Source organism: Prionailurus viverrinus, chromosome A1 (assembly GCF_022837055.1).
Source record: "Prionailurus viverrinus isolate Anna chromosome A1, UM_Priviv_1.0, whole genome shotgun sequence".
NCBI classification, from domain to species: Eukaryota; Metazoa; Chordata; class Mammalia; order Carnivora; family Felidae; genus Prionailurus; species Prionailurus viverrinus.
In genome coordinates this window covers 190,543,093-190,570,686 of record NC_062561.1, presented here as the reverse complement: position 1 = coordinate 190,570,686, position 27,594 = coordinate 190,543,093, and the positions used below count along the sequence as shown (strand labels likewise).

Genomic DNA, 27,594 nt, shown 5'->3' with positions numbered 1-27,594 from the left:
CAGTTTAAGTCAAATAGATTTGATATATAATGTGTCAAGCTTCATTCAGTTAGGTGAAACATTTGTGTGAGAAATTTATTTCTTGAAGTTGTTGAATAAATAAGACATTGCTGTGTACATTAGTATTCTTTCATATCTAAGTAATAGAAAATCCAACTAAAACTGGTAAATAAAGGGTGTAGTTGAAAGTCAAGAAGTTTCAGGTAGGGTTTGATCTAGCTTACTGATATTACCAAAGAATGGATTTCCTTCTGTTCTCCAATTTGTTTTCCATACTCCCATAGGTCTGGCCCACTTATTGGCCACAAAATAGCTGATTGCTTCCTTATTCATGTCCAACAGGGGTGGGGTAGAGGGCAGTGAGGACAGTGAGAGATGGGAGTTAGTTCTCTTTCTTTAATCATTAAGAGAGTCCTCAGTTTGACTGGAACAACTGTTTGTGTGCCCATTCCTGATACAATAGCTTGATGTACAACAGATGAGATTATATGAATTGATTTAGGCCAATCAAGGCTTACCTCTTCAACTAGAGATAATGTTAATTCCCATGGGCCCCACGGTGAGATATATATATATATATATATATATATATATATATATACACATATATATGTATGTATGTATATATATATATATGTATATATGTATATATGTATATATATGGAGAAACAAATGCCTGAGATGGTAATAGACCATATCCACAGCATTGTTTCATAAGGTAAATATTGATCAACGGGACTCTAAGCTCAGTGAAGTCAGGTATCATCCCTCTCTTGCCCATTGCTATAACCCATGTGTGAGTAACCAGGACTATTATTAGAGGAGCTTAGTAATATTTATTTACTGATGAACAAACAAATGGATTTTTTTTGTTTGGAGAAATGCCAAGATTTCAATTTTATTTTTTTTCTACTTCTTGATGCTCTCTGGTTGCTTGTTCTAGCTTAACAAGAAGCAGAAAATATCAGGATCAGTCAACACACAAGAAGCATTTTCTCTTAAGATGTTAAGCACTATTTCCAAAATAAAAGAGGATGAAATCAGTTGGAATAAGGCAAGATGAAGTCTATCATTTCTTTCCTCAATTATGGATATCAAAAAAAGAGAGAGGTGGAGAAAGAGAAGGGAATGGCGGGGGGCAGGGAGAGAAGGAAAAAAAAGAAAAATAAAAGGATGAAAGCAAAGAAGAAAGGAAGAAAGAGGGAAGGAGAAAGGGAAGGAGGAAGGGAGGGAGAAAGAAAGGAAGGGAGGATGGAAAGAAGGGGAAGGAGGAAGATATAAATAGAATCTGGTTCCCGGGCAAAGGCACTTGAGATAGTGGTTAATCTATGATACGAATTTGCTCTGTGTGTGTGTGTGTGTGTGTGTGTGTGTGTGTGTGTATGCGCACATGTTTCTTTTCCTGATAGAGTAAACATCAAGCCCAGTTTTAGGCCTTTAAATTGACCAAACGGCTATGAGAATGTGGATAGCAAGTTATAAATCACCCAATCACTTGGGTGTGGATAAAAGTCCCGAGCCAAATACCTGAGTGTCCACTTCATAACAGGAATAATAAGGCTATTTGAAAACATGACCCAGACCCCAAGCTATAGTTTTTTTTCTTTTCTAGAGGACTGCCTGACATGTTTATATGCACATATTGGAATTGTATCCAAGGGGGGGAAAAACTATTGACTTTCTGACTTTATAGTCTGTCATTGACTTTTAAGGTATTTCATGAAATGAAGTAATAACTTCGAGATCAAGGGCATTTTCCTTTGGGTCTTCATCAATTATTTCACTTTCTCTTGGCAATGGCCTCCACCCACTTCTTCCGAAATATCACCGGGCTGACGTTGCACTGGAAAAACTTACTCTTTCTCTTTGCCTTCCTGAACGCGTGTTTCATGCATTAAATTGTTTTAATCACTTCAACTTTTACTAGAGTTTGGCAATTGGTACATTGCTGGATTGTGTGTTCTCAATTTAATGTTTTTAGAATGTATTTAAGTAAGTTCCAATGCACTTAGTCATTGCTATTCAAATGAGAGAACCATATTTCAAGGAACGGAGCTCAGGGAGAAAGATGAGGTGAGTAATGAGTAATAAGCAAAAACCATCTATCAAGACACATTGGAGGCTGAAACAGATGGTGAAGAAATGCCCCTGAGTCCATCCCCCCTTGCCCTGAAGGACCTACCAGTTTTATTTCCAGCAAACATACACCTTGGCTGGCTTGCTCTCATAGCTTATGGCTGATGTTTCCTATTTTAAGATTTTAGAGAAGTGGGAAACTGACTTGTTTCTCAGACTTCAACTCGTAAAGAAGTCAGCCCTGTGGGGAAGATAAAGGCCAATGTTAGGAGCCCCAGGCAGGTGCTGACATTTATGGAGGGAGGGTTGGCTCCGTACCCATCCGTAGCACTGGTTTCTGTAGAGTGTTAGGAACAGGACAAAGGAGCAGTGGCATTGAGGGTAAGCATTCAAAGTAGACAAAGCTTGGCCTCTTCACCCTACTTTTACTACTCATCCTCCAAGTGCCCAGGGCATTTTGTGGCCCCATAAAGTCAAGTTTCAATAGCAAACTTCTCTCTTTGAGGAATTTATCCAGCTTCTGAGCTTCCGAGTCTTCATATATAAAGTAGATCAGATGATTCCAGCTTCTTAAGAATGATCTGTGGCTTGCACAAGATAATGTGCATGAAGAACCTTCCAGAACCAGGCACAGGTTAGTTGTGTTTTTCGCCGTATATTTTCTCTACCCTGGCCTTTCTTGCAGAATCTGGGGAGCTCACAATGAGCTTAAAGGTAGGGAGGGCTCCACCATAACTGGACATCTGGGACCTAAAATTTGAAAAGTAACTCTTCAGGCCATTTGGCAATCTATATCAAATCAGCAGTGCAGGGCATCCAGAGCAATTCCATTTCTGGGAATTTATCCTAAAGAGACATTTCACATAACCCTGCAAAACACACATGTAAAATCCCACATCATATCATTGTTTATAATGGCAAAGAATTACAAACCACCTAAATGACCATCAATAGAGTAATGGTTAAATATGGTACATCCAGATAGTGAAATAATATTCAACTTTTAAAAATGATGTGGTAATTCTATGTTTATTGATATTAACATTTGTTCATGTCACACAATAAAATAAAATATGAGTTTGCAAATCAGCATGCATAGTATGATTGCATATATGAATACATTTATCTATAGCTATAATAATATTTTTTTTAAGTGTACTTATTTATTTTGAGAGAGAGAAAGTGTGCATGTGCCCACATCAGTCAGGGAAGGGGCAGAGAAGGCGAGAATCCCAAGCAGGCTTTGCACTGTCAGTGCAGAGCTCGATATGGAGCTCGATTCTATCAACTGTGAGATCATGACCTGACCCGAAATCAAGAATCAGACCCTTATCTGACTGAGACATCCAGGCACCCCTACCTGCAACCATATTTATAGCTATGCAGAATCAGATGGCTACAGAGATATATCTGGAAGGATGCTAAGTAGGATTTTAACAATGTGTTGTCTCTGAGTAGTGGCATCTAAGTAAATTATTTTTTCTTTGTAATTTTCTACCTTGCATGACTATATTTTTTTAAACAGTGGACTTATGTTTATCCAAAACACTAAAACTATGTGTCCCCTGAAAATTTCTGTGCCAATTTGAAACCTTGACAATAGGTATTTCTATCTCAATCTGTACTGAACTCTGCCTCATCTGTTCATTGCTCTACTGGTATAATTGCCTAAGTCGCTGATTATTTTCCCACTAGCCTGGAATCTCTAAACTCAGGGTTTTACCTTTACCCTAGTCCCAATGTCACATACCACTGCCATAATACTCAACGAATGTTTCCAATTTTTAAATCTAGAAATCTGGTGATCTGGAAGCTATCCCAAATTCTGACACTGCCTGGCAGTGAGGCCATGATTGACACTTTCTCCTGAGATGGTTCATCCTGAAACAAAACTAGAATGATCTCTGAGGTTCCTTCTACTCCTAACCTTTGTCATTCTGAAACCGAACTTGTCCAATCCTCACAAATCAAACGAAATCAAAAAAGACAACATACAGAGATGAGCTTTATAGACTCCAAAATGCAATAAAAATGTAACGTGGGATTAAAAATCTTTTAAACACAAACAATAACAATGATGATTCTAATATATCGAGGCTGACATAGAGAAAGCAAATTCTACTAGGCTCTGAATGATCTCTTATTGCCCTTCGTCTCCCCCTGCCCTCACCTCTGGGCCTTAATTCCTCACGGAGTTAACACTGATACTCACTTTGGGGATTAAAGCAGGAGCTGACCTGGATTTGCTCCACGTTGCCCATGCCCTAGATTGAAATGTTAAAGGACTTGGAATAAAAAAAAAAGTTGCATTTTTCAGTAACGGCTTCACAGTAACTGGGGAATTAATGTCAGCCAGACAGTGATTTCCCAGTGGTTGGGTTTGTAGCAAAAGTCTTCAACTTTTATGTGTGGCCTGTTTGAAGTTGAAAATTGTTGTTAGACTCTCCAAAGTTGTTTGAGGTGTCACTCATCCTTCCCTTTTGTGTTGGGGTGAGGATGTGAAGCACAGAGGCTGGGAATAGTTCTGTGACTACCACCTCCAAGGCAGGTCTCTGCCAGGGCCCAATTGAGTCCCTCTCCCAGGGAATTCAAAGCTTTCAGTGCAATGCGGCTCTGCATCCATCCGCAGCCTTATCACCCACTACTCCCTTGCAGGAACTCTTCACTCCGGGAAGAGGGAGGATCTCATGGCCCCATGAATGTGCCATGCAAATGTACGTGTCTAGCATTTTTATTCAACATACGATTTTCCCTCCTAGGATATCATCCCTCAGAGTGACAATAGCACAGGATAATAATAACAAATAATGATAGTATAACAACAATAATAATACCAGCAGCTAATGTCTTATTTAGCACTGACTATAGGCCAAACACTTCACAGATGATTTTCTCTTTCGATTGTCTCAATAACCCCATCAGGTAGATACAAATATCTTTATTTTATGGATGAGCCAATCTAGGCCCAGCAAGCTTGAATGAATTAACCAAGGCTATACAGATACGAAGTTGGGATTTGAATCCTGCAGTCTGACTCTAGAGGGGGCTCCTGAGGGGGAGGGGGCTGAGATACCCTGCATCCCACACAGACACCTACCCATATGGAGTAAGATAGCAATTCAATTCCATTCATGGACTTTGAAGGCAAGGTTTCAATTCCAGCTCCTCCGTGCTCTGAGTAGAGCAAATAGCTGTTACTATAAGATGGAACACTCAGTGCCCATGTGAATGCCCTGCTGGTTTGACGTTCTTATTATAGAGGCTGAGAAGCTAGAAATGGCATTGCGTAAACTCCACTGCAGTTATGGCATCCACACAAGACTCGGAGGCGGCCCTGAGCAGTGGGAGGTGGTGATTATGTTCAGAGAGAGCAGATCTTCATAGTGAAAGAAGCTTCTGTAATGGTACCATTTCCAGTATCCCATCTCTAGGGTCAGATGTATTGATTGATGGGTAATGCAGGCAAGGGTATAAGTGGGCCTTTCTCCTGGGTGTGTCTATATACAGTTAGTAGGATGCAAATTCTCTGTACCTTCTGTACTCATATCCCTGGTCCTCTAGGAGTTTCTATAAGCTACATAGTATCTTTTTACAAATTTTCCTGCTTGAAACAGCTATACTCGCTTCTGTGTTCTGCAACCCAAGAATCTTGACTGATACACTAGAAGTGTTATCACAGTTAATTACTTAACTTTCTGGAGCCTCAATTTCCTCCCCTGCAAAATAGTAATATTAAAAGGATTGCCTCATGGCACCTTGGTGGCTTAGTTGGCTAAGTGTCTGACTCTTGATTTCGGCTCAGATCATGATCCCAGGGTTGTGGGATCAAGCCTTGCGTCGGGCTCTGCACTGAGTGTGGAACCTACTTAAGATTGTCTCTCTCCTTCTCTCTCTCTCTCTTTCACTCTCTCTCTCTCTTTCTCTCTCCCTCCCTCCCTCTGCCCCTACCCCAATTGCACTCTAAAGCTCTAAAATTTAATAAATAAATAGATAAATAAATGGATTGACTCAAATGAAATAATGTGTGCAAAATATTTATCACAGTATATAGTCTAAATGAGCTCTCACAGAGGGTGAGCAAGTAAATAGGAAGTTAGAATTAGGTACGATATATAGCCAGGGATGGTAGAATGCACCCAGAACTTTGAAGCCCAAAGGAGGAACAGCAAACACAGCTTGGTCATAAAAGGCTTTGTAGAAGATATGAAACAAACAAACAAACAAAAAGCAGTGCTTAAGTTGAGATCAAAAGTATGATTCCCATACAGTATGTACAGTTTTCTGTGTCTTCTGGATTTTTTCACTTAGAATGATTTTTCTGAGTTACATCCATATTGTGTGTTCCTCCCTTTTTATTGCTGTATGGAATGCCATTGAATAGATATACCAGAATTTCTGAATTCATTCACCAGTTAATGACATTTGGGTTGTTTCTCTTTGGGCCAATTAGGAATAAAGGTGCTATAAACAAACAAACAAACAAAAGTATGATTCCAAGATAGCCCCATGCAGACGGTCTGGGGAGAGAGCAATGGTGTGCAGCTGGGCCTCTCCTAATAAGAAGACACAGAACATGTGAAGTCTTGTAGAGAGGAGAGAACACACCTTGCTGAGCAAGTGAGAGAAGTTTACCATGACTGCCATGGAGAGTGTGAGGAAGGAACTTGGAGATAGTGTAGGTGGACCAGATAGTGAACAGCCTGGAAAACAGAGGTGTTTGGAAGTCATTGGCCTTCCACAACATGTCACTTGAAGACCATTAGTCTGTGGCATGCCTGGTTTTACTCCCTCAAGTCACCCTTTGGTAAAGATGCATAGCCTCGATCCAACTAGACTGCAAGCTCCTGGAGGGTGGACACTGTGTTTTGTACTTCTCAAGGGGCACTGTCTTGCCTTCTCCACCAATACTTGTCCAGTGCACTTGCTGTTAAGGCAAGTTTAACAGAGCATATACTTTTGCATGGAGTATTTTATAAAATAGTAAATAGCTTTCTATGTAGGTGAGGACCTCTGGGCCCCACCCAACACTTATATGGAAAGTTTGTTCCCTTCAACTAGCGTGTGTTCTGTGTGGTGAGAGCTGTTTACAAACTTACAAACTGAAGGGCTTGTGGACAGGGTCTCTCTCTTTTTTGATCTTGTTTGTTTTTCTTTCCTACTATGACATCAATTATTTTCCAGCCAATTGAGATTTGTTGTTGTTGTTGTTGTTGTAGCTTAGAAATCATGCCATAAGGTTGAAAGGGTCAAGTACAAATTTGTTTGTCTTTTAAGTAAGCTCTACACCCAATGTGGGGCTTGAACTCACAACCCTGAGATCAAGAGTCCTATGCTCTACTGACTGGACCATCCAGGTACCCCTAAATTTGTTTGTTTGTTTGTTTGTTTGTTTGTTTTTGTTTTGTGTTTGAATCTTAAGCTTTTGTTTCATAAGATGCTATTTCAGCATTCCAAGGAACACTCTTTAGCCTAGTTGGGCATTTCTGGTTCCAAGGTGAGGAGCCAGTCTGCAATCACCCTGGCAATTGCCCTGTGGGTCTTGGAAGACATCCTGGAAGGACTTTGTAAATTCCTGAGGAAGAATTTAGACTGGAATTAAGAGCCATTTGGTGGATGCTCATCAGGAATCTAACAACTGCTGCCATTTCTTAGGCTACAGAGGAAACAAAATCCCTCTGATCTCCAAAAGTATGCTAGAACAGGCTCATAGCAGCCTATGAAAACCAATGATTAGGTATTCAGGAATTTTTCAAGCCTTTTGTCAAACCATTAGTAGCTTAAAATCATCCACAGTGGGAGTATTTACACTATGGGAATTGGCAAATGTTACAAATCAGGGACTCTTCCCTCTCTTCCCTCTCAAAGCTGGTTTATCAGCACACTATGGTGTCTAGCCTATCTTGAGGAGTAATACTTTGGATATCCTGGTAAAAATTCTGTGCTTGGAAGCACTGGGAAAAACTGTTTGAAGTCTCAATTCCACGTGAGCAAGAACCATGCGTGTTTTCTTGGAGAATATATACCATGACGATGTAGGTCTGGTGTAGGGTCTGGCACATAGAAAGGGCTCAGTAAACACTCCTTGAAAGGATATAGGACTAGCGGGCTGAGAAGCACCTGTACAGCAGCATCAAATCAGCCCAAGCCAGTCTCCCATGGGAATCCTCCCCGAGCCATACATTCTCTAGAGTCACTCAGGACACTGGGTTGTCACTCATATCGCTTATGTCATTTTATCTTTTAAAGGCAATTCTGACTCTCTCAGTATATTCAGCAACCACAGTAGACTTTAAGCTCTCAGAGACAGGATTTGTCTGATTCATTACTTTTAACATCGCAGGTGCTCAATAAATTTCTTTTCCAACAAAAGAAAAATATGTGAATAATCTCATAAATTCATGGTATTGGGTGGACATTGCTTTATTGATATCCCTGTGAGTAGGTAGAAAGGAACAATTGTCCTTCCTAGCAGGTAAAACAGTGCCTGGCATGTGAGGACACTGAATATTTGTTGAATTAGTTATGAATTAATCATCCCACTTTACAGATGATAAAACAAGCTTGTGGAAGCTATCTCACACAGTTCCTCTTTGTTTATATCATTTCCTTTTGCACTATGTTGCCTGTATTAATAGTCCCTTAACTTTTAAACCTACTTTATTGTGGATTCTCTCATTTTTCAACCCTATCAGATAAGCAGGTATTTTCATTTATGTTTTAGGGGAGGATAGTACTGTGGCATAGAAAGTTTTAGTAACATGCTTGATGTCACAAAAGGATTTGAGGGTAAAGCTAGTCTTAAAATCTACCTTGTCTAAGGATTCTGAAGCTAGGCTGTGTATTGTAAACAATTGTCTTGTATTTTACTTCCTTATTCATTCCTTCAGAGGGAGAGAGATTGATCAAAACAGGCTAACAAAAAGCATGGTACCATAGCACATTCAGAAATACCGCTGAAATATCATCAGTGAATCCCCCAAGTTTGTGTCTCTTGCTTCAAACACCTTAAAACATGCTGATGACTAGAATCTGTGCTTTGCCACTTAAGTCTGCTGAAGATTCAAATTGAAGTTTCAAATATAAAATTACAGGAAATTACCTACTTTTTCTTTTGTGAATGGAATTTTGATTTCTTTTAGTCATCTGAGAAGGTCCTGTTTTTCCATGAATATGGAAATTCCATGATTTTTCTTTCCCTAGGACTCTAACATTTCAAAATGGCCACAAGACTCCTGTATGAATTATAAAAAGGATACAGAATTAAGCATGATGACTTTTAAATTTATGTTGTAAAATCCAATGTTATTCCCAGCACAGTGCCTCATTTCCGATGAAAAGCATGCTGCCAGCTTCCCATTTTTTCTATGGACGATATCACCACTCATTTTATTAAAGCCACCAGACACTCATGGAAACATGCATGATGTCGTTTTTTAATGTGGGGGAAAGAATTTTGGAAGTGGGAGCTAGTTAACATTTCTAAAACATGTTTTTTTATTCTTGCCTTTCCCTTTTGACCTTCCTGAGGATGCATGTGGGTGTTAAATTGTTACCAAAGGGAGGGGCCGTTGTAACTACAACGGGATCCACACACACAAAAACACACTTTCCCACACATAAGACTTGGCTCCGTTACACTTTAATGGAATGCTGAATGGAAAAGATGCAGGGTGTTTTTGATCTGTGGGGAAATGCAGCCAGTATAGTGTCCATCATTTTCTTTCTTTCTTTCTTTCTTTCTTTCTTTTTTTTTTTTTTTGTTAAACAGCCAGATTAACATTTGGAAGGCAATGTGTGTGAGGGAGTGGGTGTCACTAGCAAATAATTTTCCTCTCTTTTAAAAATTATAAACACAATATAGTCTGTTTATAAGCATTGAAATAATAAAGGGGGAATATAAAGTGAAAAGTAGAAATCTCCTTCTTCTCCCTACCCATCTCATCTCACTCCTACATGCAGCCATTAATAGTTTGATGTTTGTCTGAGTAGGATTTTCTCTATGAATTCAAGAACCACATATTGAGATTCTATAATTTGTGTTAGCCCTCTCATTTAAGGGTGAGAGTTTGGTACAAAAATGTATCTTATATCCATATGATCCTACAACTTGCTTTTTTTTCATTTAAAAAATGTATTCTGGGTATTTTTTCTGTGAGTAGACTTTTAAACTTTGGCCATTCTTTTTACGTCCCATATAAAGTTTCATCATATTGACTGTACATTACATTATTATTATTATTATTATCAGTGTTTAACTGATCCTATATTGTTGAGCATTTGGATTGCTTCCAGTCGCTCATTATTACTCGCAGTGTCTCCTTGGATCTTTGTCTTTACACATTCTGGTTGTATTTCTTTAAGACTGATTTCTGAGAGCAGAATTTTTAGATGGAGCAGACTATTAATACTTATAATGCCAGGGGGAAAATGCCTATTTGAAAAAAGAGAGAATTTTCATTGAGCAACACGTGGCAAGATTCAGCTGCATATAAAACAAGACCACCTCCAAGATGTGTTCCTGTTGTACTGTTCTCAGTACCGGCTACTCACTAGATTCACCTGGGGGAGAGGAGCTTTCTGAAACGAACCAGTCTTTAGATGCCGCCCTAACAAATTACATCAGAATCTCTGATGTTCGAGTCCAGGTATCTATACATATTTTTGAAGCTCCGTAAACCAGACTAGGAGCCATGGCTCCAGTGACAGTGTTTTCAACGTAACTATGAACGTGCCACATTTGCTGTTGTTCTATCCGTGAGCATCTAAACACATCTACCTAAATATATGTATTCAATATTCAAGCACATACATGTAAGGATGTACATGCACACCATGTATGTTTTATGTAGTTGGAATAATAAGACTTTTCTACCTTTTGCTTAGCTCTTTGGTATATTTGGCCTCAAGTTCTACCAGCTAGCCCAGAAACATAGTATATGTCATGTAGAGTTCTGCATACAAATAAGCTTCAGGAGGATGATCAAAGAGACAAATGGGAACTTTAATGGGGGAATGGTGAGAAGTCCTAGATGTGATTAAAGAGAAGATAAAAGGGCCATTAAGCAACTGTGCAGAGTAATTTTTAGACTGAAAAATTGTAGACAGTCCTATATACACAGAATCCATATAGGACATTAACTACCAAGGTAAATGACCCTTTGTCTCCTTGTGTATTTCTTCAACTTACAAAGTTTGGTTGGCAGATGGTGGAAGGATGCAGGGTATCTGAATAAGTGTGTGTGGAGGGAGAGTCGTCTTGTACTGGACAGGAGCTGTTACCTAAACACACTATATATTTATAGTATAGTTTATGATATATTACATGCATTCATATACATTATTTTATGTGACCTCTACATCAGTCTTGGAGAGAAGAAGATGGTTATCTCCATCACTCAGAAGAAACTGAGGCCGAGAGAGAAGGGGTAAGGCCAAGTTCATAATGCTCACACATGGGAGAACTGAAACAACATTGCACTTTGAATGTATGCATTAGTTGAATTAGCACCTAGGGTTTCTGATTCGTAGCCTATGTTCTTTTTGCTAATATACAAGTGTCAGCATTGGTAAACCATAGGAAGTGGTACAGACCGTGGCAATTAGCACTAAGTGCATTCAAATTGAAAAAATTTTAAATACTATACGAGAAAAAAATATCTTGGGCCAGATTCAACAGACAGGCTTTCAACTGGTGACCTTAATTTTAGAAAATCTAAATTTTGAGTAATAGAAAACTAGAGGACGAATCTGCCTTGGAATTTGACAGCAGTATTTCCTAAACACACAAGTAAGAAGATATTGAAAGCAGGTTACAAATATAGGTAAATGCAGTCTGAAGTAGACACCTTCTAGAATCTTTTCCTTTTTGTGTTTCAAAAATATATATATTAACACATGTATTTGTAATACCACTGCCTTCCAATCTCCTCTTTGTTAGAAGACCCTGACGTTGCTAAGCATGGTTTTGTCAGGAACATAACTTGCACGGTGGCCCAGGCATTGCTATTTTGTTGCCTGGAGAGGGAACACATTATGACCCATGTCATAATGGGTTTGGATCGTTTACCCAATTAGTAATCATGCTGAGAATGCACAGGGCAGTGTGTTAGGATGAGGGACCAGTAATTGGGGAAGCTCTAGGGTTGAGAAGGTGGGAGCTGACTGAGGTTGGAAATAACTGGGAGAGCCAAATGAAGGCAGGGACGCCAAAATCAAGGCAGAGTTCGGACAAGTCGGTGGGTGCAGCTCAGGCCCAAGCCCGAACCCTGAGGTTGAATTATTTTAACCTTACGCATCAAAGAGGCATTTTATATTTTTTTCTTTAGCATTTTTTTCTCTTTTTGTCTCAACCATCTTGTGAATTCAGTGGGAAGGTAGCCTTGGCTCTAGTGTTGAGATTAATAGCAACAGAAAGTGGTTCAATAAGTTGTCCAAGTACAACATTCATACTCCATATGAGACCAGAACTCAGAATTCTGTACATAATTCTTATCTCTGCATTTCATACTATTTCAAAACTGGATGGGGGCCTGACCCCGTGGTGGAGTCCATCTGGCTGCAAACTCTTCAATAAACAGAAAGACTTGTGTTGTAGGCTCACATTTGGGGCATGGAGAGGAAGAGTAAGGGAATTGCTTCAATTCAGCAGGTGAAAAGGAAAATGAAAGATAAGTTGAAGTTTTCTGTGTGAGAGGGGAAATGTATTTCTCCCCAGACTGCCAGGGAAGGGAGGATATAAACATGGGTGTGGGTGTTGTTGTTAAGCAAAGCTGTTTGTAATCTTTGAGGCTGTTTGAGGAATGAGATCCATGTCAGAATGCTAAAGGCAAATAAACATTTTAATGATTTTTTAAACAGCAAATTCTGGGAACTATAGATAGGAACGTAATTTTAATCACACTTGACCAAGATTCTAGGACAGGCTGTTGATTACAGGAGCTTTGGAGCCTGAGCAAAGAATGTGGTGAATTATAAGACCAAACATGGGTTCACTAAGAATGAAATGGACAAGACTAACCTATTTCCTTCAAAAAGAAAAAAAAAATTACCATGTTGAGAGATCATGTTGACCTGAATTTTAGTAAAGATTCGGTCAGAATTTCCTTTTGCAAAAATTGGTGGACTGCATACCAGCTATTAATTCTGATACATTTTAAGCTTGCTGAATAATTAGTGGCCTTGAATTAATGACCATGAATGTGAATTCCATCTTACTTTGGGCATTGGACTAGTCACTCCACCTACCTCAACTGTAAAGCTCAATATGTGCAGCCACTTAGTATATTCCAATACTATTCAAGTGAAAATTATCCCGGTCCACCTAGGGAAGGATCTCTGTTGGAATGCCACCTGATTCCACCATTGATTCGGTTTCACTGAACATGTTGACAAGTAGTTGCATAAGTACGTGCTTAAGAAATTTTCAGATGCAGAAGACTCTAGAGGACTAATGATATGATGTTATAGAGAATCAATGTATCAGAAACCATTCATAAGAATTATAAATGAGAAAATGAAAAGAAATACAAGTCTGGGGGAAGGGGCAAGAGAGTTCCCATGGTTTCCCTCTGTGTAGAGTGAGGGAAGATGGGTGCTGTGGGGCAGCCAAGTCATCCAGGCATCCTTAGGTGGCCCAATATGTCTTGGAAGCAGAATTCTCAGCAGGCACGTTCAAGAGCAGCCGCAAGACTCTGGGAAAAGAGCTATTTGGGGAGAAAGCCGCAATGTGGTGAAAAAGAGCTGTGGAGAAGGAAAGAGCATAGGAAGTTGGAATGGAGGACAGATTTTAGCAGCCGTCTGGAGTCAGACACTTCGAAAAGGAAGAGATTAACTGTGCAAACTTTTAAGAAGCATTTTATATGTTACTCCCTTTAGAGAAGAAACTCACAGTTAAGAAGTTTATATTCTTTCTCAAGATTTTTGGAGTTAAATGGTTATTTTTTTGCACACAGAACAGACTGGGCCATGTGGGGTCTCAGTTATACCTGGTTTAAATTATCATTACAAACTTTCACCATGATATAAAAATGCAAGGACCTTAGAATTTCATCCTGCCCTCTTGTTTTCTCACCTTCCCTCTTTTTCTTGGATAATCTCCTTAATTTCCATGAGTTTGGCTACCAACAAACATAACAATGACTATTAGCTTTATTGCTATATCCCAAACCTCTCTCCTAAATTCCAGCTTGGGATTCTAACTGAGGGCTGGATGTTTGGAATTCACAAATGCTTAAAGCTCAGCTCATGCAATAAGGAAAATAATAACTCCTCACAGAATCAGAGAGGAAGCCTGTAGAAAAAGAAGCACTCAGTTTTCTTAATTGCAAAATGGGAAGCCTCAGTAATGAGATCTCTAAGGCTCTTTTCAACTCTAACATTTTATTTAAAAAATGAGACAGTGTTGTTCTTCATTTTTGTAAAAAGGCCACGGTGAAAGTTACCACAAGGTGGATTTAGATGTCTTTTTTTTTTTTTTAATTTTTCTTTTAAGTAGGCTTTAGGCCCAGCGCAGAGTCCAGTGCAGGGTTTGAACTCACCACCATGAGATCAAGATCTGAGTCAGATGAGAGTTGTACGCTTAACCAGCTGTGCCACGCAGGTGCCCCATAGGTGTCAGATTAAAGTGTAGAACTTTTCCAATAGGACTACTTCTGAAGACAGTGAGGTAATTAACTCAGAATATCTATGGGAATACTGTGAGATATATTTCTCCCTACAAAGAGTATACTGAGGACTCTTGATGTCCTTTTTAACTCTAAAAATAATATATATATATACATAATTATATATACACACATATATACACACATATATAATATGCATAATTATATATACACACAAATATGTATATGTTTTATATATATAATTCAAATTATGTATAATATAAGCATCTCTTCACACTGTTATAATTTTGAAAATTATGTGGTAATATATTTACCACCTATATGGTAAATTCTACAAATTCCTATTTATTTTGTTAATTTTTCTTCCTTTTCTGCAACTAAAAGTTATATTTACTATATATTCCACCACTTGAGACCTCTTAGGTTACATCTGAATTTTTTTACAATTGTACACAACACAGTAGTTCCTTTTATTAACTACATCCTCTCTGAAAAGTTACTAATGGGGTTGATAATGCAGTTCCTACTGTAGCCAACTTTGGCATTGTGAAAAGTAAGGACATGATGCTAACCAGTCCAAGCCTGTCCCAACTAACCTTGGTCACAGGGTCTCATTAATCACTATATTTTCCATAGCAACAAAATTGCACATTCAATAAAAAGCGATTGCTCTTAGCAAGAGTAAACCCCAGGAGATGGAGCAGGACAGCATTATTTTTTATAAAAGCTAGAAGACCTAAGTTCTATTAGAAGAAAATATAGTAGGAAAGCATAGTATAAAAAATGATGCCTTCCTTAGAGGGGCTCCAGAGGGTAACTGGACATGTTGGCTCTGGGAGAGATTGTACTTTCTAGGTCTTTCAAGGTAAGGGAAAACAGCAATGTTCAGAGGTCAGAAGACTGGTTCGGTTTGTCACATGGCAGTGTCGTATACTCATAGTGCAATAGAAAGTAATAATCATGATAAATATAATTGATAGCATTTATTAAGTGTCTACTGTATGTGACAGTGTATTAGGCATCATGCATACTTATTTCAGTTAACCTTCACAATAACTAGCTCATGTAAGTCTTATTGTTATCACCGTTTTTAAGTTGAGTGAACCAAGGCTTCATGGTTTGTCCATTCTCACAGCTAGTGGATCTCTTACTCCAGGGCCCATCTTTTCAGTCAATTGGCCATACTGTCTTCCAAGTTCTGCATTTCAGTTTATGCCCAACAATGGAGTCATTGCTCATTGGGGGGAAATAATTATTTTTTTAAATTTATTTGAGAGAGAGAGAACGATAGAGAGGGTCAGAGGGTGTGTGTGGAGACAGAGAGAGAGAGAGAGAGAGAGAGAGAGAGAGAGAGAGAATCTCAAGAAGGCTTCATGCCAGGCACAGAGCCCAACACAGGGCTAGATCCCATGACCCCGGGATCACGACCTGAGTCAAAATCAAGAGTCGGACACTCAACTGACTTAGCCGTCCAGGCGCTCCTGGGGGAAAACCACTATTAAAGGTCACTATCTCTCTTTGAAATTCATCTGGAGATTTTAAGCCTTTGACTTAAAACTTAAAAGCTCATGAAAGATGAGCAGGCCAGGAACAGTGACTCAGTGGGCCAGAAACAGTGAAGTTGTAAAATATGGCCCCTAGCCTGAGAAATGTAAAGTCTTATTTAAAAAGGCTTACCCATACATGCAACCTGATAGGAAATTGGTTTTTGTGGTCCACATTCTAAGAATTCAGAAATAATGGCGTTCAAATTGAGCTCGATTAGGGAACTTATTATAGAAAGTCCTACACAGACCTGTATTAGAATACATCCTCCACATACATTGGGTGGAGAGATGTGCTGATGGATGCCTCTCAGATGAAGTTTATACTTCAGGGTGACCCCAAAGTTTGGGCAGGATTTGGATAGATGTGGAAACAGGGGTGAGGCTTGGGCTTGATTCGCCTACATCTCACTTGGCACAGAGGTGTCAGTCTCAGTTTGGCTACTTTAGTAATATTTTCTATTCTGTTGAAAGCATAAGATGAGGCAACTTCTTCCTCAGATCTTCTCATGGCTGACTCCTCACCATACAGTTCCCAGATCCTCTGTCATCTCCTCAGGAAGAGCTTGCTGACCTCCACATGTAAATCGTTTAGCCTGGCTCATGCCCCTCTCCGCTCCATTGCCCGTTTTATGTTCTTCAAATATTTGTCTCTCTCTGCACCAAACATAGTTATACATGTATTTGTTTATTGACCTGTCTCGCTGAATAGAATGCAAGCTGTTAGGCGTCAGGGAGTTTGTCTTTCCATCCACAGAGACATGCCCGGTGCTTAGAACACTGACTGCCACAAGGGTACATGCCCAATAAATATTGGTATGATGCACGTTTGAATGCATGAAAAATGGTAACCGCCAGGATGTCTGTTAAAAACACAAATGTCCTGGACCCAACCCTAGAGACTCTGATTCGGAGGATCACTTTGGGGGGTTTCAGGAAATGAGAAGTTTGCAAAGTTCTTCATGTGATTCTGACACTCAACCAGGTTTCAGAATGATTATGTTATAAAAATTTTCTTTGCCCTCAAGCAACTTGCGATCTTAAAGGGGCAGACGGTATCATTGCTTGGGGAAGGAAAGACAAATATCTCCACCAATTTGATCACCACAGTCCCAGAGTTGAGCTCCCTTGACTTTCCCAAATTACAAAGGAAAGAAGAAAGAAATAAATTCTTTAGAGAAAAGAAGAGCTGGAGGAAATGAAGAGAAAAAAGCAAAGATAGGGGTAGGGTGAACAAGTACACAATAAGACACACCGTGCAACGGTCTGTTAGAACAATGATAAAGAAATAAGAAGGAAGATGGAGAAGAAACAGATGTAGCTGCCAGAAGTTAAATACACATCTGTTAAGAATGCTCTTCTCATATGCGGGGTCAGAAAAATATGTACAAATGTAGCACCTCACTGATTGACAGAAAAACCTCAGTTCTGGCCCTGGGAATCTTGTTTTCTTGACAGCACTTTGTTTTAAAGCTGGAGGCAGAGAAATGTCTTATGCATGTCCTTAAACTGGAAGGCCTTTTGTTCAGGATACTTATACCATTTGCAGATAATGATGTGCATAGCAGTTTCAGCTGTCTGCATATGCATTTTTATGTTTTTTTATGACAGCTCTGCGTACTGAACTAAAAGGCCATTTAGAACTGTCAGCCACTGACAAGCATTACCCTTTACATTTACAATTCTGTTAGCGTGCATTGTCAGGTGGGTTCACCAGACTGCAGAAATGTGATTTCCTTTGAAACCTATGTATGACTTTAATTTAATACAGCAGCCTCAAAAAAGAAAAAAAAAAGGAAGAAAGAAAAAAAGACAGTGTGAGCCCAAGAGAGCTTTATTAAATATTCTTTTTCCATTAATCTCCTACTTTTTTGTTTTTACAAGACCCTTCCTTTCTTTCTCATCTTCTTTCTCCCTCTTTCTCTTCCTTCTCTCTCTCTCTCTCTCTCTCTCTCTCTCTCTCTCTCTCTCCATTATTTCCTCTTTTCTTTCTTCTCCTCTGTAGAATCCTTCATGTCGTGCAGAAGTGCAGGCAGCCTAGAGAAATGACTTTACCTGTCTGAGCCAAGCCAGACCATCTCTTACTTTCCATATGGCCTGAGGTTAATTTTCAGTCAAGCCAATTTTTAAAAGATGTTTGGCTCAGTGTAGGGCTGGGCGAATATTCAGGACCTGGATAGTGGGAGCATGGAAAGAATCCACTTAATCCAACTAATGACTTATCATTCCCCATTATCACTACCACCTGTCTTTGGGAGTCCCTTTCCCCTCTCCCAAACGATATTTCAACAGTATGGCGAGCCCTTCCTAGAAAAGGCACTGGCGTGTGCAGGGTGAGAGTCTTGAAAACAATGTGAAACTGTGGTTTTGCCCTGAAGGATTTTATAGTCCACCCAGGGAGGCTGACCATGTGTGCAGGAAACAAAGTTTCTACTCAGACTAGGCTGAAGTGAAATGTTCACATGTACGTGCTGACCTGGACCAGATTTACTGCAAAGTGATGAAGCCTGGGCTTCCGAGAGTTCCTCTCACTTGCCTGCCCCGTACGCATTCCGGGGGTGGTCAGGAGGTGATGAGAGTTCTAGACGCAGAGCTCAACCTGAGTTGCAAGCAGGTAGCTTTATTTTATGAACACTGATGGTAAATTGTATAAAGAGCTCACAGGGGAAAAGGGACCTGAAATCTCTAGTCTCCTTTATTGTAACTAAATTTTGTAATTTAATTTGTATTCATAAGTTTGTAATTTTTATTTTATAAAGAAATCCCCATATTGTGTAAACCTCAGATCCCATAAGCTTGGACCTGTCCCCAGTTCTGATAGTAGGTCCGTAAAGAGAAAACATGAATCAATGTGGTTTGGGCAACCAAGGTTAGGTTTTCTTTAGAAAGCTTATCTTCACCTGGCCCTTAATAAAAGCCCAGGATTTGGCTAGGTAGCAAGAGGATGTAGGCGAATAGAGAGGGTTTCAGGAAAATTTGGTGTACAGATAACATTTTGAGAACTCATGTTTTTGGCAGTGGACTAATATTTATTTTTTACTTTGTAAATTGAGACATATAAGAAATGTAACATGCACTGATCTTAAGTGTATGACTTGATGAATTGTACTGTGCTTAAAACCATGGAACCACACTCAGATCAAGAGGTAGAACATTTTCAGCTCCTCAGAAATTTCCTGGCTTCTGAGTATAGAAATCATAATCCCCTCTATCAAGTTTTTCAGAAAGGCAGGTTTGGACATACTGGGAGTGCTAAATTTAGTATCAGGAGATCACCTTTTGTGTTGACCTACTAATAGTATGGTTGTTCAAAAAAAGAATCCAACCCTAAGGGTGAGACGATACCGCCCCTCCTTTCTTCACCCCAGAAGTAAGTGGGAACATTCTGGCACCCTGATGGCAATGTCTAGCTTTATATGTGGGTGGCACAAAGTGTTATCTATTATCTAGCTGATGGCTTGCCATTTCACTGATACCTGCAGATCCCCCATTTGGGTCATATGACTTGGGGCTAAGCCTTGCCTTTCACGTGAGTTTCTTTGAAAAATCCTATCTGCCTCATTCAGTCTGTGAGGAGTGTCATACCAAGTTCCAACCCCTTTCTGTAAATTTGCTAATCAGTAGCTTTCTTATCTTGCCAGAAAGGTGGGATGAGACTCACAGGCAGGCTCCTGATGAAGGGTGGATGAGAGAAAGAGGGACACAGAACTGGGCAAGGTGGTGATTGCCGGTCTCAGAAGACCTCATATCTGCCAAACGCAGAGCCTGACGTGAGGCAGGCAGGTTGAAATTCCCTCCCGGAGGAGAAAAGGTAAAAAAGAAAACAAAATCCATACAGTGCGCACACACACACACACACACACACACACACACACACGTGCGCGCGCAGCCCCTCCTCTTTTTCTCCTGTGTCACTAACCTCGAAAGCCCTGCGGGAACCAATTACAGCATTCTAATGAGGGCAGTTTCCAATAACTGCATTTGGTGGGTGCATTACCTCCTCATCCACACACTGACTTCCACCACCTCATCTCAGATCACCTTTCCCAACAATGAATCTGCCTGTCTGGTGTTTGTTGGCTGGCTGGACATCTCCCTGCAGAGTCACCAGGGGCAGGGGGCCATAAGGGCAGCTGTGTGAGTTCTCAGAGTTTGCAGAATGCATAGGATTATAGGCCTTGCAGGCAAGGGAATAAACCAGTCAGGTTTGTGGCTCTAGACAGACCTGGTTCACCTACTTGAAATAGTCTTTGGGGACCAAAATGAAAATTCACTTTTTAAAAAGCCTCCATGATGTGGAAAGGATTATAAAGTAGGGATCAAGTGTCATGGTTAAGGCATGGACATCAGAGATACAAAGACTTACCTCAGACTAATGTCTCTATCACTTAGTAGCTGCATGACTTCCAGCAAGTTCCATAATTCCTGAAATGAACCTCAATTTCACCATCTACAAAATGGGAATAATAACAGTCCCTACTTTGTAGCATGGTTGTAAATGTTTAAACAATACCGTATGCAAATACTAAAGTGGAGATGTTATTCTAATACAGCTTGGTCTAATAAAAATGGAAATAAATGGAAAGATCATGAATTCTCGTCATTCACTGGCAAAGCCCTGCCTTCTGCCCCTGGCTCTGTCCTTATCTCTGTCCAGGTCTGATCTCAGCAATCTACTCAGCACTATGGGGACACCTCTATTCCAGGTTGCTATTACAAAGCAAGTGATAGATCTCCATGTACTTGGTAAACTCTCACAGATATTTCAACTGAGAAAGGGACGTTTGTATTCATGACATACATGTGTATGTACATATGTAGGTGTGAACATGCATCAAAGGGACTGACCATGATTCTCCCAGGTGAGCAGTGAGCTTAATGGGAGGGGAGCAGGAAGAGAGATAATTTCACATTTTATTGTCACTACTCCTGGATTACCCAAATCTTAAAAATATTTTTTTTAATGTTTATTTTTGAAAGAGAGAGAGAGAGAGACAGAAACAGAGCGTGAGCAGCTGAGGGGCAGAGGGATCGGGAGACACAGAACTCGAAGTGGGCTCCAGGCTCTGTGCTGTCAGCACAGGGCCCATTTGCAGGACTCGAACCTATGAACTGCGACATCATGACCTGAGCCAAAGTCAGATGTTTAACCGACTGAGCCACCCAGGCACCCCAAATCTTTTAAAATTAGGTGTATTCAAGCTTTTCTTGTGCAATAAAAGTAGAAATGCTCAGGAGGTATTTTCGTGGTCAAAAGTTAAAGGTCATGATGTGACAGTTGTTTTTGGCCCTAGTGGTTCCCCATATGCTCCCCCCCGCCGTTGTGCCACTTTTCACCCAGCTCTTGCAAAGCAAAACAGTCACCCTTCACCATTCTACCACCTGTTACAACTCCTTCTCTCTAGCCTGTTCACAAGACACCATGTTGCTCAAGTGACCCTCTACCCATTGATTGTAAAGATTTTAGAGTTATTTAATCCCTTAAAGCGTTTTCCAAAAAGTAAGAGAGAGATTGTCTTCAAATTGTTTATAAATAAAATCCAGGTTTATACATAGATAATCTGGAAAGTGACTATCGTCTGTGTATCGGCAGTTGAGAACGTATTGAAACATTTTCATTATTTGTCTCCTTTGTCCACCGGACATGTCTGCTTTCTTCTAATAAGCCACAGAAAGGAGAGAAAAAGGCAGTAATGGTCAGTGCTGGCAACTAAAGATCAATACGAAATGCACATAAACCTTCTCCAGTGCCAAGCCCAGTGGGTGAGGACCAGCAGTGGGTCTGCAGAAATCTGAAGGGAATTCCCCCTGCATAGTGCTTTTTGCAGTTTACAATTATACATCCAAGGTGAGTAGAGAAAGCAACGTTATGTCTTAGGGAGTTTGTGTTCTGTCTGGCCTCCTAAGTATGTGGAAGACCACAAGCCTCTTAAGATGCTTGTCTTCAGAGGAGAGAAGACCAAATCCACAGAGCCTTGGGGAGTGACACAGGTGGGTGCTGGGGGTGAGAAGCAGAACTTGGAAAGGTAAGGAAAAGGTGATAGGTTTTGTTTGGTGTCTGAGCCTGCTGAGGGTCAAGCAGAGGTCTGCCTGTCCCTTCCCCATCCTCTGGTGGCCCGATCCTTCCTGACCTAGCAATTTTGCACAGGGTGTTCCCTAGGCCTTGAACACTCTTCCCCCAATTCATTGCCTCATGGACTCCTGCTCTTCCTTCAGGCTTCAGCTCCTAAGACCCCTGCTCGGGAATGTCATCCTTGACCTACCTGAATGCACACCCATTATAGATTGTTCCCTTATTTTCTTATAGACCCAGGTGAGATCCCTTCACAGCACTTATCACTCACAATTCAGAATCATATACTAATTTGTGTGTTGGATTTAGTGAATATCTGTCTTCCCAAGATGATTACGCCTTTTGAGTGTGGGGCTCTCAATTATTTTATCTCCCTGTTCATTGCTTAGCACAGGGTCTGGAGTATAGTAGGTGCTCAATAAATATTTGTTGGATGAAATGATAAATTAACTAAATCCGTGAATTGGTCAATTACCATAGGTATCCTATAGCAAATGCTTATGCTTCTAAATCTTTACTTCCTCTGCTCCATCCCCCTGAAACTCGCCTTCTCCATTCATCCAAATCCTCCTCAGCTTCCAGACCCAATGACAATGATAGAGATAACAGATGATATTAAATGACTTCTGGGCCCAATAGTGGGAATCACGTATATATGTAATCTTAATCCATCTTCATAACTCTATTCTTATTGGTAAATATCAAAGGGCAGGCACTCAAAGATCCTCCAGGAATGCGAGATACAGCAATTGGCATCTCAGAGCCCCAGGTTTGCCAGAGAATTGAAACAGTGAGGACAGTGGCCTGGTTCTTTGTGATTTACACATGGTGTCTCTTTGATGTGTCTGTATTTTAAGCTGAAGGGCAGTGGCTGCGGCTTCCTTGCTTTTGTAATTCTCTCCCGCTCTCTGGGACTCCTGGCCTCTGCTGAGGAGGGAAGAGCAGAGAGAGATTTGTTATTGCTTTTCTGATGCTTTCTGTTACTGGGTCCTTGGGGGGTTAGAGGTAGGGAAGAAGCCTGGGATATGCAGTAGCCCTGGCCTGTTAAGACACAAGGGGTGTGATGGAGAAAGTAGTATGATTTGAGGCAGTGACAATTACAATTACTATTTCTACCCCCAATTCACCACACCCTACCTTCACCTTCACCACCATCTCCCAAAGTAGAGCTGAAATGGTGGCATCCTCAGAGGTCCGTGTGCTGTGTGCAAGCAGTTCCAGCCAGGGGCTCAGCCTGTACACCGACAAACCTCAGTTTCCTCATCTCTAAAATGGATGTAAGGATAATTCATCTTCCATAAGGTTTTGTGAGGATTCAGTGAAATGATGTGTGTGTTAAATCTTTACATAGTGCCTGGTATGACATCGCATTTTCAAAAGGCATTAGTTATTATTTGTATTATTTATTTACTAAATGCCTAAAGTCAAGCATCCGTCTAAATTCAAACCTAGATCTTTCTGATTCCTCACTGCATTCTTTTCACATCAGCCCTGATCAATTTCAGGACTGTTTGCCAGCACTGTGAGCAGAGAGGGGGAGAAAAGGAAGATTAATTAAGAAAGAGTTGTAAAAAAAATTCACTGAATATCGAATGGATGTAATATTAACATACGTAATTACTTCTCAACTTCAGAAGCTATAATATCAAAGATAAAAATCATGTCAGCTTCAATCTTTTTCTCATTGTAGATTCAGACCATTACATTAATGACTAACTTTCTGAGCTCTATAATTTCCTCTTGGAAAGATACCTTTTTTTTGGAGCGAAGCACAGAAGCTCTCTCTCAGGCACACCCTGGAATTGAGGGAGGAAGAGGGGCCTCTCTGTTGAGGCCACTCCACTCCCTTCCTACTGCCCATTGTTGCGGGTACACTCTCTTTGTGAGGGAACAAAGGCAATTAATCACACAGGCAGCCAAGTCTTGCCTTTGGCTGGGCTGTGGAATTGGCTCCCAGGACTTCAATGGGGGCGGGAGCCCCAGTGAGTAACTCCATTGAGTGTCTATAGTTCAAGACTGCTCCAGTAACTGCCAGCCTCTGGGCGTTGTCTTGTTTCTGGAGGAGAGGTCCCCAAGTATCTTGAAATTAGGCCTTTGTTCATTTTAAACAGAGGTCCTACTCGGGGCTCTCCTCCCTTGACCCTCTAGTCTGAACCTTCCATCTGAGAGACAAAGAACAGGGTCTATGGGAGCCACAGTTTATAACCCTCTCATTGGAGCTAAGTCAGCGCCTCCTCCTGCAAGGAAAGAAATGAGAGATGTCCTGGGATTTTCTGCCGTAGAGGATGCAGGCATAGCATCCCTTTTTCAGGATCTCAGGGTAGAACTGGGACAAGGAGGGGGACCCCATTTCTCAAACGTGATGTTCAGGGGCCTGCACAATGTCCAAATTGCTGCTAAATGGAACCAGAAGTTAAGTGTTCTCTTTTTACAGACGTCTGAAACAATGAACAGGAGGGAAGGAAAAGAAATGTAGTTTAGCTTTGTACCTTTTTTTCTTATTTTTCTTTCTTTTTGGTGCCCATCCTTCCTTCCAAGTCCTCCTCCTATTTCCTGGCCATTTTTGGTAAGTGTCCAGTTTTGTCACCCTCACTGCTCAGAGTGCTCCCTTCCCAAAGGAACATCTCTCTCTGGACCTCTCTCCTCTCCATATTCCTGTGTCCGTACAAGCTTTTTACCTACCCTCTGGTTCTTTCCTTCTGTTAGCTCTGACTCAGCAAAGTAATCATGGAAATAGAATTTTCTGCTTGTTAATCTGCTGCCCATCACACGAAAATGCCAATAAGTTTAAGATGGGCTGGCTGGTCACTGAGACTACATAAAATAAAGTCCACAAAAGATAAGCAATATTCTTGGGGAGCAGCTGAAACTGAGGTTTCTAGAGCAGTCTGCGTGATTCCACTTGGGAGAGGTATGCCCTGAATCCTGAGGAGTTCTACACAGAAAAACAAAACAAAACAAACAAAAAAAAAAACACAAAAAAAACAGTGCTTTTTTTCCCCCTCAAATCAAATCTACCCTTGACTTGGAGCAACTGTTAAAATGAAGACCCATGTACCGTACGTCCAAATATCTAAGTTATAACCCAGCTGACTATTGAATAAAAGACTTTCACCTCCTAATTTGACCATCTTTGTAACATCTTACATTCTAGTTAAGCATCAGACCATGGGAAAGCAAGGCTTGACCCCTGGGACCTGGTCTCCAGTCCCCCTCTGTTATTTTCACATACCCAATGCTGTTCCATACTGTGAACAGCCTCATGTCCACTATAGACAAAGCCCTGGTCTGAGTCCATTATCCCAACAGCTGCCCCTGCTCAGGCCTTGTAATGCATATGTCTGTGCATGTGTTCTCACAGGAGAACAGACTATAACAAGTTGATTCAGGTATTGAGGTACTGAAGGTGGGTTCAGAGTTATTTGGACAGAGAATTCCAAGGTCCTTGATCCCCAGAGTATGGTCTAGAAGGAGACATGGCATAGGCTTCAGATCGGCACATTCCCATGGCCCTGTGGACAAGGTCCAGGGGGCACCTTCTAAAGCTCAGGGCCCAAGGCAGGTTTCCTCTCACCTAAGGCTTATGACAGCACTAACCTAAAGGGAAGATATTCCGTTCCATGTGTATCCTTGCAATGGAGCTGCTTCCCAAAGGGGCAACTCGAGATAAGATGCTCTAAGTTGTTTAACTTCAGAAATGGTTGCTTTTATAATGGTTCATGAGGCAGATGAGTTCACATTAAGATAGGAAATTCCCTCCTGAATAGCACTGACCAACACAGGGTAAGTATTTTAATGAAAACACTATGTGTGAATAAATAAGTGGCCTGTTACAACTTTAAAAAAACTTTTCGTATATGAAAGGAGTGACCGACAGTAGAGATTACAAGGCACTAATAGCAGATGAGAAACACTTTGACTCGGAATTTTAAGAAGAACCTGCTTCTTAGAGGTGACCCCTCTATAATAGCTGAATGTAGAACCTATTTCTGCCCATAAAGCATGCATGGCTGCACCCAGAGCCCAGAGAGTATATTCATGATGCTACTGAATCAAGTACTGCTAAATCAGGATTTCCAACCGATTGTCACTATTGACATTCAGGATGGGATCATTCTTTGTTGTTGCGGAGGAACAGTCTTGTGCATTGTAGGATGTTTAGCAGTATCCTTGGCTTTCACTCATGAGAAGCCAGTAACATTGCCTTCCAGCTCTAAAACCAAAAGTGTCTTCAGACATTGACAATTGTTCTCTCTTGGGGGAAAAACCGCCCCGGTTAAGAACCACTTTTCTTAAAGGATCTGATTGATCGGCATCATCTGTACCCAGACAGAGTTAACACCAAGCACAACTCATAGCACCAAGATTTATTGTCAGAGGAAAACAAGAGTTAGGGAAAGCCAAACTAATGTAGTTTGCTTTGTTTTATCAGTCTCTAAGATCATATAGCAAATGGTGATATTAAGCTGAAAAATGAAAATGGAGAGTAGTAATGTTTAAATCTCTTATAGCAAGAGCTTTAATAATTTCTGTTCTCTTTTAAATTTTTTTTCCTTTCTTTCTTTTTTTTTTTTTTTTTTTTTTTAGTGCTAGGGAAAGAGCCAGAGTGGATGTGTTAAAATCTCAAGCCTAGAATGAGATAAACGTAGGACAGGAAAGCATATGCCAAAAGCAAGTCTACTCTAGCTAGCATCATGTAAGCTCAGGAAAGGGTTCTGTGGTCCTGGGGCAGCCTCCCAGTTCCATGGTTCATTCTCCATGCCTTTCCTACTGCTGATCCTCCAATCTCTACTACTTCCTATGTCAAAACAGAAAGTTGTGACTTAGTGACTTAGCAATATGCACACTTGTGCCTATCATGATTTGCTGAAACCAGAATCTCATGAAGTTTCAGGCTGCATGGCTATTCATGTTATTTTGAGTCCAAGAAACCTCCAGGATGCAATTAGGCATATTGCTTGAGTTATAAGAACAAAAATTATTTATGCATGAGACACAATTTTTGCCTCTTCCTCACTTTTTCTGAGCAGGAAGGGATTATTTATTGTAAAGTTAGCTTCCAGAATCTTTTTCTGTTGTTGAGAATCTAGTTAGTAAATTTAAAGAAGGAACTAGTTTAAACGATATCATAAAGAGCAAGAGTGGGTAAGGGATAGAAGAGCTGCAGTGACTGTGTATCTGTGAAAATGCTTGGAAAAGAAAATAAGGGAGACAATATTTGGGGAAAGAATTGTCATATGTATATGCTATTTTTTAATTTAAATCTCTAACTTTAAAA

At 40.4% G+C, this 27,594-nt stretch overlaps 2 long non-coding RNA genes across 2 annotated transcripts in view; one reads left to right on the top strand and one right to left on the bottom strand.

The window, feature by feature from the left end:
* LOC125174009 (uncharacterized) overlaps positions 1 to 27,594 on the top strand; it is a 315,362-nt gene that overhangs the window by 117,074 nt on the left and 170,694 nt on the right. The gene's annotated exons all lie outside the window — the stretch shown is intronic.
* Positions 2,482 to 24,144, bottom strand: LOC125173911 (uncharacterized). Its single transcript, XR_007155199.1, has 3 exons — positions 24,069 to 24,144; positions 9,180 to 9,308; positions 2,482 to 2,945 (listed from the first exon to the last, which is right to left on the bottom strand). It is a non-coding gene; the product is annotated as an uncharacterized LOC125173911 (long non-coding RNA).